Here is an 11,088-nt window from a genome sequence, read left to right as displayed (position 1 = left end):
CCATAATTCAGAAAGATACCTGTACCCCAGTGTTCACTGCAGCACTACTTACAATAGCCAGGACAGAGAAGCAACCTAGATGTCCATCAACAGATGAATGGATAAAGAAGTTGTGGTATACACACACACACACACACACACACACACACACACACATCTATAACATGGAATACTGCTGCTGTTGAGTTGCTAAGTTGTGTCTTACTCTTTGCAACCCGTGGCAGGCTCCTCTGTCCATGGGATTCTCCAGCTAAGAACACTGGAGTGGGCTGCCAATACTGGAGTGGTTGCCGGGGCACCTCGGGACTGAAACCCTGCCCCTTGTGGCTCTTGCACTGCAGGTGGGTTCTTTACCACGAGCGCCACCTGGGAGTCTCCCAGAGTTTGCGCAAATGCATGTCCATTGAGTCGGTAATGCCATCTAACCATCCCATCCTCTGCTGCCCTCGTCCTGCTCTGCCCTCAATCTTTCCCAGCATCAGGGTCTTTTCCAATGAGTCAACTCTTCGCATCAGGTGGCCAAAGTATGGGAGTTTCAGCTTCAGCATCAGTCCTTCCAATGAACACCCAGGACTGATTTTCTTCAGGATCCATTAGATTTGTGCTCCTTGCAGTCCAAGGGACTCTCAAGAGTCTTCTCCAACACCACAGTTCAAAAGCATCCATTCTTCGGCACTTAGCCTTCTTTATGGCCCAACTCTCATATCCATACATGACTACTGGGAAAACCATAGCTTTGCCTAGATGGACCTTTGTCAGAAAAGCAATGTCTTTGCTTTTTAATATGCTGTCTACATTTGTCATAGGTTTTCTTTCAGGGAGCAAGCGTCTTCTACTTTTGTGGCTGCAGTCACTGTCCACAGTGATTTTGGAGCCCAAGAAAATAAAGTCTGCCACTGTTTCTACTTTTTCCCCTTCTATTTGCCATGAAGTGATGGGACCAGATGCCATGATCTTTGTTTTCTGAATGCTGAGTTTTAAGCCAACTTTTCCACTCTCCTCTTTCACACTCATCAAAAGGCTTTTTAGTTCCTTTCACTTCTGCCACTGGAGTGGTATCATCTGCATATGTGATGCTGTTGGTACTTCTTCTGGCAATCTTGATTCTAGCTTGAGATTCACCCAGCCCAGCGTTTCGCATCATGTACTCTGCATAGAAGTTAAGTAATCAGGGTGACAACATACAACCTTGTTGTACTCCTTTCCAATTTTGAAACAGTCAGTAGCTCCATGTAAAGTTCTAACTGTTGCTTCTTGACTTGCATACAATTTTCTCAGGAGACAGGTAAGATGGTCTAGTATTCCCATCTATTTAAGAATTTTCCACGGTTTGTTGTGATCCATACAATCAAAGGGTTTCACAGAGTCAATGAAGCAGAAGTAGATGCTTTTCGGGAATTCCCTTGCTTTCTCTATGATCCAATGAATGTTGGTAATTTGATCTCTGATTCCTCTGCCTTTTCTAAACCCAGCTTGCCAGCTTGTGCATCTGCAAGTTCTTGGTTCATGTACTGCTGAAGCCTACCTTGAAGAATTTTGAGCACAACCTTACTAGTCAAAGAAAGTACAACTGGCTGGTAGCTTGAACACTCTTTGGCATTGCCTTTCTTTGGGATTGGATTGAAAACTGACATTTTCCAGTCCTGTGGCCACTGCAGAGGTTTCCAAATTAGCTGACGTATTGAGTGCAGCACTTTATGGAATACAACCCAGCCATAAATGGAACAAATGTGATTCAGTTCTAGTGAGATGGATGAACCTAGAGCCTGTTACACAGAGTGAAGTAAGTCAAAAAGAGAAAAATAAACATTGTAAGTTAATGAAAATACATGGAATCTAGAAAAACGGTACTGATGAGCCTATTTGCAGGGCATGAATAGAGACTCGGACACAGAGAAGAGGCTTGTGGACACACTTGGGGAAGGAGTGAAAGTGAAAGTGAAGTCGCTCAGTCGTGTCCCACTCTTTGGGACCCCATGGACTGTAGCCCACCAGGCTCCTCTATCCATGGGATTTTCCAGGCAAGAGTACTAGAGTGGGGTGCCATTGCCTTCTCCAGGGGATCTTCCTGACCCAGGGATTGAACCTGGGTCTTCCGCCTTACAGGCAGACGCTTTACCGTCTGAGCCACCAGGGAAGTTCGGGCACAAACTGAGAGAGGAGCATTGAAACATACACGTGACCGCGAGTAGGACAGCCAGCCGGCGGAGAGCGGCCCACAGTGCCGCGCTCAGCCAGGTAACAGCTCGGAGGGGAGGAGGGGGAGCGGGGCTGAGGGCTGGGGGTTCACGGGGCAAAGGCCATATGTGCACCCATGGCTGGTTCCTGCTGCCGCGTGGCAGAAACCAACACAACGTCGTAAAGCAATTATCCTCCAATTAAAAACAAATGAAAACAGAAAGGCTGTGAGACTGGTGTGCAGCAGGGACTCTTTCAGTAAGCATTACATCCCAAAAATAATATTCTCATTTCCACATAAGAGAAGCAATAATTAGGTAAATTCAGCCCAGAAATTCATAGACACAGGGTAGCAATGGCTGAAACAAAAGATTAAAAAAAAAAATTCTGTCTAGTTGCAGTGTTAGCCACTCATTCCAGGAAACAAACTCACTCAGAAGGACAATGGAGATAGTGGAGTGCAGTTTATTATTACACCAGCGGGCCCCAGGCAGAGTCTCCTCTTAGCCAAGGACCCCGACCAGTTTTTGTGAAAACCTTATACACCCTAAGTGTACGTGCACAAACCCACCTCCCCAAATTCCCTGACAATCAAAGTTAACCCGTGATTCACATGCCTTAAGCCTGGGTAGTTAACAGTGGACAGTTATCAATAAGCATAATAGAACTTATGATTCTGTTTGGTTACGCAGATAATCAGGGTATTCTTTTAGCCACAGAGAGCCCTGGGGCTCTTCCATCCGGGGACCTGGTTTTCCCGTTGATATGTCGTTTCCATAGATACTGGGCATAGAGCTCGAAGTCCACAGTCCAGCCCAAGATGGAGTCCTGCTTTCAAGATGGAGCCTGTTCTGTTTCTTCCTTCAGCAGGATCGTATACTTGGACCTCATCCATGTCTTATGGTTGTCTAGTTCACCTAGCCAATCAGTCATTCAAAACCAAAGCTTATTAAAGAACGGCTAGACTCACAACAAAGACTGCCTTGTAGAGTAAATAAACATATACATAACCCCCCCCCACACACACACACACATGATTCTGGTTTTTTAAGTGAAAATGGAAGAGGATGGCTGGATAACTTAGAAAGGACCAGTAATGGGAATGAGAAATAGAGAAGTCATTGTCCACTTAAGAAGTTCTCAGTAAAAGGAGAAAGAAAAGAGACTTAAAACAAAGAAAGGAATGGGACAACATAAAGAATAGACTTTTAGGGGCTTCCCTGGTGGCTCAGTGGTAAAGCATCTGCCTGCCAGTGCAGGAGACACAGGTTCGATCCCTGGTCCAGGAAGATCCCATGGGCCGCAGGGCCCAGGAGCCACAACTGCCGGGCCTGGGCTCTGGAGCCTGGAGCCACAGCCGCAAGCCTCTCGCCGCAGCTCCTAATCCTGTGTGCCCTGGAGCCCACACTCACAATGAGAAGAGCCAACGCCATGAGAAGCCGAGGACCACAACTGGAGAAAAGCCCCTGCAGCAACAAAGTCCAGCAGACCAATAAACAAAGAAGTACTGTTAAAAATTATAAAACAAGAATAGATTTTTAAAAAATAATCATGATGCCTCAATAGTGCTGTAAGACTTCTTGTTTTGATGGAATAATCAGCAACCTTACATCTCCATTTAAATCTGTGTCTGTCTAATCAGAAAAAATAGTTTATCTTAAGAGATAACCCAGAGGTGGATTAAAAAAATACAGAATCTGAAGTTATAAAATATATGACTTATTCCCATAAGGCATAATTAACTTATAGAACCTTCAACTGACAGGGAAAATAAATTTTAAATCATGTTTGAAGTTTGCTTCATGAGGTAACCTGTAACAGTAGCAGCCTAGCCTCCCTTCTGCACGTCCCGTCACTCACTACTGAAAGTACACGCCCCGCTTCCCTTGTGATCTAAATCAATGTTCATGCAGTTTCATAAAACTACCAGTCTTATATTACTCAAAAAAAATCCTAGAACCTTTTCTAAGTCATAATGATTCCTGAGTTTGTCTGCCCAAACAGGACAAGGCTTTCTGTAACCAACCACAGTCTACATCTCAAGACCTACATTATGCAGATGCATGCTTTTCTAGAGAAATTTAGATCCTAAATTTTTTTGAAAAATGCTTTCCTTTTTAGATAATTTTCTGAAATGTATTCACTTTTAAGAACAAATCACAAATATACATTAAAAAAATGTATGGCCATAGCTCTTAATTATGAGCAAGGGATTCTCTTTTAAGGAAAGAAAAAGGAACTTACTGTAGTGAGATTTCATCGATCTAAGAATCTCAGAATTGGATGGAGAAGGTGGATATAGGCCATGCAGATGGGACCAATACTTAGAATCACTCACAGAAGCACTGCTGAAGCTGCTAACGCCGTCAGTGCTCTGGCAGACACCGAGCCTGCAGCTCCCGCCGCCAGCATCGCGGGCCCTGGGGCCCCGACGGCCTCTCGCTGCACCACCTCTGCTGCCCGCGCTACCAGCCAGAGCGGGCAGACGGGTCGGGTGCATCTGACTGGCAGAGCTGGGCCGCACGTTCACGTTCTTGCTACAGGGAGGCTGGGAGGGAAATACATGGTACCTTCAACCTCTGTATTTGAAGGTCAGTTCTCCTCATAGCAAAATTCATCAGGTAGGAAGTTCCTCAATCATAGAAAGAGGGCTGAGATACTTGGTAGGCTGAAGAATGATAAATGCCTATCCCTGTAGTTATGAACGTACTCCTATATTCATGCCAAGTTATTCCCGACCTCCTTCACAGGCCCCTGTTCCAAACGCTGGCATTTCCTTCTCTGCATGTTTTCATCTGCACACATTCTCCTGAGATTTCACCTGTGTCATAGTTTTATGGCTCCTAAATGTACCTCTTTAGCCTCATTCACATCATCACTGTGGTCAAGTCTGCTTAAGGTTTGCCAAAATCCATTACCCTTTTCTTCTGGAGAAAGATAATTTTAGCTTGGCATGAAGCTTTCCGAACATACAAAATTTCCTAGTCTTTCTTGAAGTTAGTTCTGACTACACTGCTAATTCCTCTTTAAAGGAATGTGAACAAATGCGATGAGTACCACTTCCAGCTCTGAGACTTCAGATGTTCACATCTGTTTACTCCATGTTTCATCTCCCTTCCCTTTTGCAAACTCTGCAGTCTGTGGAAAGCCCACCTCAGCCATGCAAGTGACAACAAAAGGCAGCCGAGGAACCTGGATCACTGAGGAGCAGAGCTGCCCACAGTTTGAAGCGCTGAGATTGAACTGATAAATGAGACAGAAATAAAGGTTTATATTTTGTAAGCCACAAAAATTTTGGGAGGTGCGTAGCTTTTTTAATAGCTTCTGAGCCTTTTGCTAACTTAGACACACACACACACACACACACACACACACACACACACACTCCCAAGTTTCCCAACTTGCATTAGAAATCTTGGGGCTGGCTTAGATTTCTCCTTCTCCCTTATTCCCCCAATTCAGGAGATCACTAAATTATTTATAGTTCATTTATTTGTCTCTTTCTCTAAACCCAAAGTGACCACCTCAGTTTGGGTTCTTGGTTTCTCTCTTGATGTGAGTTCATTGCTATATGAGCTCAGGCTACCAAAACAAAACACCATAGACTGGGTGGCTTAAACAACAGAAATTTATTTTCTTACAGTTTTGGGGGCTATAAGTCCCACTTTCTCCTCCTCATCTCTTCTTGACCTAACCGTCTGCAGCTAATGCCCCCATAAGTTTCAACAGAAACCATGACATTTAAAACAGAACAACTAAGTTTCCTCAAGGAGAGTTTCCTGAGTATTGAAGCTAGTCCCCTGGGGAAAATGCTAATGGAAAAGATCCTGGTTACAGCAAAGATATCTGTGGACTTCACACAAGACAATCACTCCTAGAAATGGCCCTACAGTTGGGATTAAAAAGTAAGAGGAAAACAAAATTTAGATCAATTTTCTTGAGTTTTCCATGTCTGCCCTCAATTAAAATTTGTCAGATAGCCAGGTGACGGAAGACTTTAGTATGTGGCTTCCTTGCTTTTGGTATACACGTTTAAAGCCCTGGCCCAGCACATAGAAACAATAGAAAATTCCCATACGATGCTTCTGACTGGAAGGAATCAGCCTTGTAAATACTAAGTAATGCAGCTCCTAGAGGACTGACTGATTTTTGTGATCTTTCCAGGTTATCACCATTGACCATGGCTAAACTTTTTCATGGAAGTCATGGTGGTTATCAAATTATAGAAAATAACAGACAATAATGTCTCCTGTGGCCACACTGACCCAACTGTCTCATTTTACTTAAATTTTAACTTCCGGTCTTTTTTAAATGTGTGTCGACTTCAACCTAATATAAAAAAAGAAAACTAAAGTCTATCAAAAATTGAGCAATTTCTCCATAATCACCCTATTTAGTTGGATAGTGGCAGGATTTACTAGAACCGAGATTTCACTTACCAATCTCTATGACTCCCTTTCAATTCTGTTTCCTTTTACCATTAACCAACATTTTACAGTAGTTAGCTAAAAAAAGCAGAAAGTTTGAAGTTCAGGGTAAGTTTAGAACATGGTATTTCAAGTCATTTAAGCTCAGTTTTTTACCTGTAGAATGGAATAATAAATCTGAATCCATAAGGATGTTGTGTGTAAGCATCTAGATTACTGCTGCTGCTGCTGCTGAGTCGCTTCAGTCGTGTCCGACTCTGTGCGACCCCATAGACGGCAGCCCACCAGGCTCCCCCATCCCTGGGATTCTCCAGGCAAGAACGCTGGAGTGGGTTGCCATTTCCTGCTCCAATGCATGAAAATGAAAGGTGAAAGTGAAGTCCCTCAGTCATGTCCGACTCTTAGCGGCCCCATGGACTGCAGCCCACCAGGCTCCTCCGTCCATGGGATTTTCCAGGCAAGAGTGCTGGAGTGGGTTGCCATTGCCTTTTCCGATCTAGATTACAGCAGGTACTAAATAAATATAAATCATCTTTACACCAATCAAACAGTTATGGTTTCTATTTAGCCAACAATTTACTGGCCAATTGTTAATAAAATATTTTGGAGTAACAAACAAGAAAATTAAAAAAAATCTGATTTCCTTTCTACTCTTTCCCTCCTAATCTGCACACACACACACAGACACACACACATGAGTACTTGCAAACACACTAATCCCTTCCTCTGAAAAACATCTGTGAAGCAACTCTACAGTCATTCTTCCAACACGAATATGATTACTCATGCAGAGGCTACGTCTAGGTAGGGTGGTGGCTACAAACATAGAGTATTCTTTGGCATCCCAGGAGGAAATCTCCCAAATACACCATTAAGTGCTCTCCACCCCACATCCATTACCTCCCCAGCCTGCTTGCTTACTTCTGGGATATAAAACATTGTATATTGTGATTTCTTGCTTGTTAAAGTAGCCTTACTTGGGAGGGGTTTTGCATTTGCCCATTTTGGTTGGTACCAAAGTAACTGCAGTTTCAGACCATGAATTTTAAATCATATAACTAGGCTCAAACACATCTTTATTAACCAAAATAGGAACCATTACAATCAACACATTTTTGCCAATGAGAAATAAGTTTGCTTATTCCCATAGAGTAAAAATCCGTGTTTTAGCATTCGAAGAACTCTTGGAAAGCATTTTCTGCTTCCTGCTGGTTGTGAAAGTGTTTTGCCTACAAAAAGTTGTAGAGATGCTTGAACAAGTGGTAGTTGGTTCACCAGAGGTCAGGTGAACGTGGCAAATGAGGCACAACCTGTCCAACTTTTGAAGTGCTGGCTGCGTGACGTCAGCTGGGGGTCTTCAGGCAGAAGGCCTGGGCCCCCTCTGTGGTCCAGCGCTGGCCACAGGCGCTGCAGTTTTCCATGACCTGCATCACTCTGCTGAACACACTTCCCAGATGCAACGCTTTCGCTGGGATCCAGAAAGCTATAGTGCATCAGACCAGGAGCAGACCACCAACAGTGATGATGACCTTTTTTTGGTGCAAGTTTGGCTCTGGGAAGTGTTTTGGAACTTCTTCTCCGTTCAACCACTGAGCTGGTCATCGCCGGCTGTCGTATAAAATCCACTTTCTGTCGCGCATCACACTCTGATGGAGAAACGGCTGGTTGTTGTAGCAAGCAGTGAGAGAAGACAACACTTCAAAATGACGATTTTTTTTTTTTTTTTGGTCCGCTCAGGAGGCACTCATTTATTGAGCTTTTTCATCTTCCAATTTGCATCAAATGCCGAATGGGCTGTAAAACGTCGAGTGAAGAATGGCCGACACTTCAGTTCTTCAGCAGCTTCTCGCGTCGCCGTAAGCGGATCAGCTGTGACGGCTGCTCTCCTTCTGTCACGGTCACCTTCCGACGGCTGGTCACTGTGCTCCTCGTCCTCAAGGCTCTCGTCTCCTTTGCAAAACTTCTTGAACCACCACTGCACTGTACCTTCGTTAGCAGCTCCTAGGCCAAATGCGTTGCTGATGTCTCGAGTTATCCCCACTGCTTTACGACCCATCTGACTCAAATTAAAAAATCACTCAAATTTTCTTTTTGTCTAACATCATTTCTATAGTCTAAAATATAAAATAAACAGCAAGCAATGTTATCAGCAAAAAAATAAAGAGAGAAATGTGTATTAAAATGATGTATAACATAACCACATTTATTTAAAAATGTATTCCAAAGGTTATGACAAAGGTCAACAATGCAAAACCACAATTACTTTTGGACCAACCTAATAGTTCAATCTATTGGCTCACTCAGCAATCAACTCGGTCAGAAAGTTGGTCCAGGTGTACTAGAGTCTTAAAGGAAAAATGGGAGAGCTAATAATGACTATTGGTTAGTACAGTTATCAACTTAGTAGCGTATGTCATAGAGTTCAAATAATAAAGAAATTAAGTAAGTGACCAAAGTCTTAAAAGATACCAACTCACACAAATATACAAATGGTGAAATGCAGTAAGACTTCAGAGATGTATGAGAATATGTTTATCAGTTACAATTTGCAAATAACAGAGAACAACTGTGCTTCCTTAAGCAGGAAGAGAGTGTATTGAAGGAATAACAAGTGGTTAGGGAAGAGACAAGACGCTGGAGAACCTAGTCTGGGTGTGAGAGGGACGAGGCAGGGCTGAGAGCGCTCCGGCCTGCAGACGCAGCTGTCCTTTCCGTCTGCACGCCTCCCTGCGTAAGTCCAGGGAGAAATTAACCCACTGGCCTAGTTTGGAGCAAGTGCACAAAGAATAAAATGCCTAATTTACAGCCCCACCAAAGCTACAGAGGCTAAATGACTCTTCCACAGGAAGTGAGGTGGTTCCCAGGAAGATGGAGTGCTCAACAGTGTGCTTCTGCTAGAGCAGAACACAGGGCCAGCTGGTCTGGTGGGAAGGGAAAGAGACTAATTTAGGGAAGACTTTCTTTATCAGGTACTGTGCGGTTTCACACACTGTGTCATTTAATTCTTATACCAATCTTGTAAATCAAATACTATTTTCGCCACTTTCTATCTGAGAAAACTATAGCCAGGTTAAGGAGACGGCTCCAGATCAAAAACCAACAAGCATGTGGGCCAGGACCTGAATTCATGTCTGCAAGCTCTACAGCTGTCCTGTTTTGAGTTGGAAGATAAGACAAGACGTGGGCGCCGCTAGCCTCCGGGAAGAGCAGGCCGTTTAGATGACACTCAGGGGGCCCGGCAGGATGGTGGTCCTCCGAAACGAGAGCAGGAGAGCAAATAGGCGCCACGACGGAACTGGCTCCTGCAGGGAAGCCCCTTCCGGGGGGTCTCAGAGGAAGGGCAGCAGCTACAGAAACCTCCTGCTCTGCGGGGCGGTGATTAGCCTTTGGTTTGTTTTTAAAAATAAATAATAAACACACAAAAATATACCTGACCTCCAGTTTGGCAGGATAAAAGGAGGGCAAACGGTGGATATAAAGGTGGAAAGGGGTCCCAGAGCATGAGCACAGTTGAGGGTCTGACTTCGCCCAGTGTCTGCGGTCTCGATACTTCTTGTGGATAGGCAGACACTTTGTCTTCTAATAACTTGCCACTGAAAAATGCTTACAGACTATATGCTCTACAAACTACAGTGATAAAGACTGCTGTAAATTGAGGTTTGAGAAACAGGCAGGAAATCAAATGGGCCTGGTATAACATGGCAAGGAGATGGAGACTACTGAAGGACTTCAAACAGGGGAGTGACATGATCCCATTTTATCAAAATTACCCTGGCTGCTGGGTGGCCAATAGAACTAAACAGGGAAAAAATGACAGCAGAATATTTCGTTATTCTCACTTAGTCACTTCCTGAGTGAAAGAGAAAGGCTTCCTTAATGGAACTCTGTCCTTTTGCTGTGTTCAGGGCAAAATTGTGTAATGGGCTTTCTGGCCCTAGTACCCTGCTCTCTGTTAATGTCCTTCTTCCCTCTTCAGTCCCCATTTATATCTACAAATCAGGGGCTGCCACTTTCTTTATTTCTGCTCCCCACTCAACCACCGGACTAGGAAGGCACTGCTATACCAAAGGCTGCCGACGTTTCAAGGTGATGCTTCACTTCTGGGACTGATGTTCACATTTTAATCAGTGCTGTTCATTGAACCAACAAGAGCATTAATGCTAAAGCTTCAGTAAACGAATGGGCCTATTAAAATATCTGGATTGGGAATTTCTCTTAGCACTCAAATCCATCACCAAGTATGAAAGTTCTATGATGGTGTCTGGCCTCCAGTGAAAGGTTATTTTTGATGTTGAAAAGCACCTTTTCATGAAGAGAAGTGAAAGGCAAAGCAGAAAAGGAAAGATATACCCATTTGAATGCAGACTTCCAAAGAATATCAAGGAGATATAAGAAAGCCTTCCTCAGTGATCAGTGCAAAGAAATAGAGGAAAATAGAACGGGAAAGACTAGAGTCTCTGCAAGAAAATTAGAGATACCAAGG

General features: G+C 43.8%; 1 non-coding gene across 1 annotated transcript; it reads left to right on the top strand.

Annotated features, from left to right (window-relative positions):
* The first annotated feature begins 3,395 nt into the window (after positions 1-3,395).
* Positions 3,396-3,468, top strand: TRNAG-GCC. Its single transcript has one exon. It is a non-coding gene; the product is annotated as a tRNA-Gly (tRNA).
* Positions 3,469-11,088: the final 7,620 nt, after the last annotated feature.

The sequence above is a fragment of the Cervus elaphus genome, chromosome 9 (assembly GCF_910594005.1).
Source record: "Cervus elaphus chromosome 9, mCerEla1.1, whole genome shotgun sequence".
Lineage (NCBI taxonomy): Eukaryota > Metazoa > Chordata > Mammalia > Artiodactyla > Cervidae > Cervus > Cervus elaphus.
This window is presented reverse-complemented; position numbering and strand designations above follow the sequence as displayed.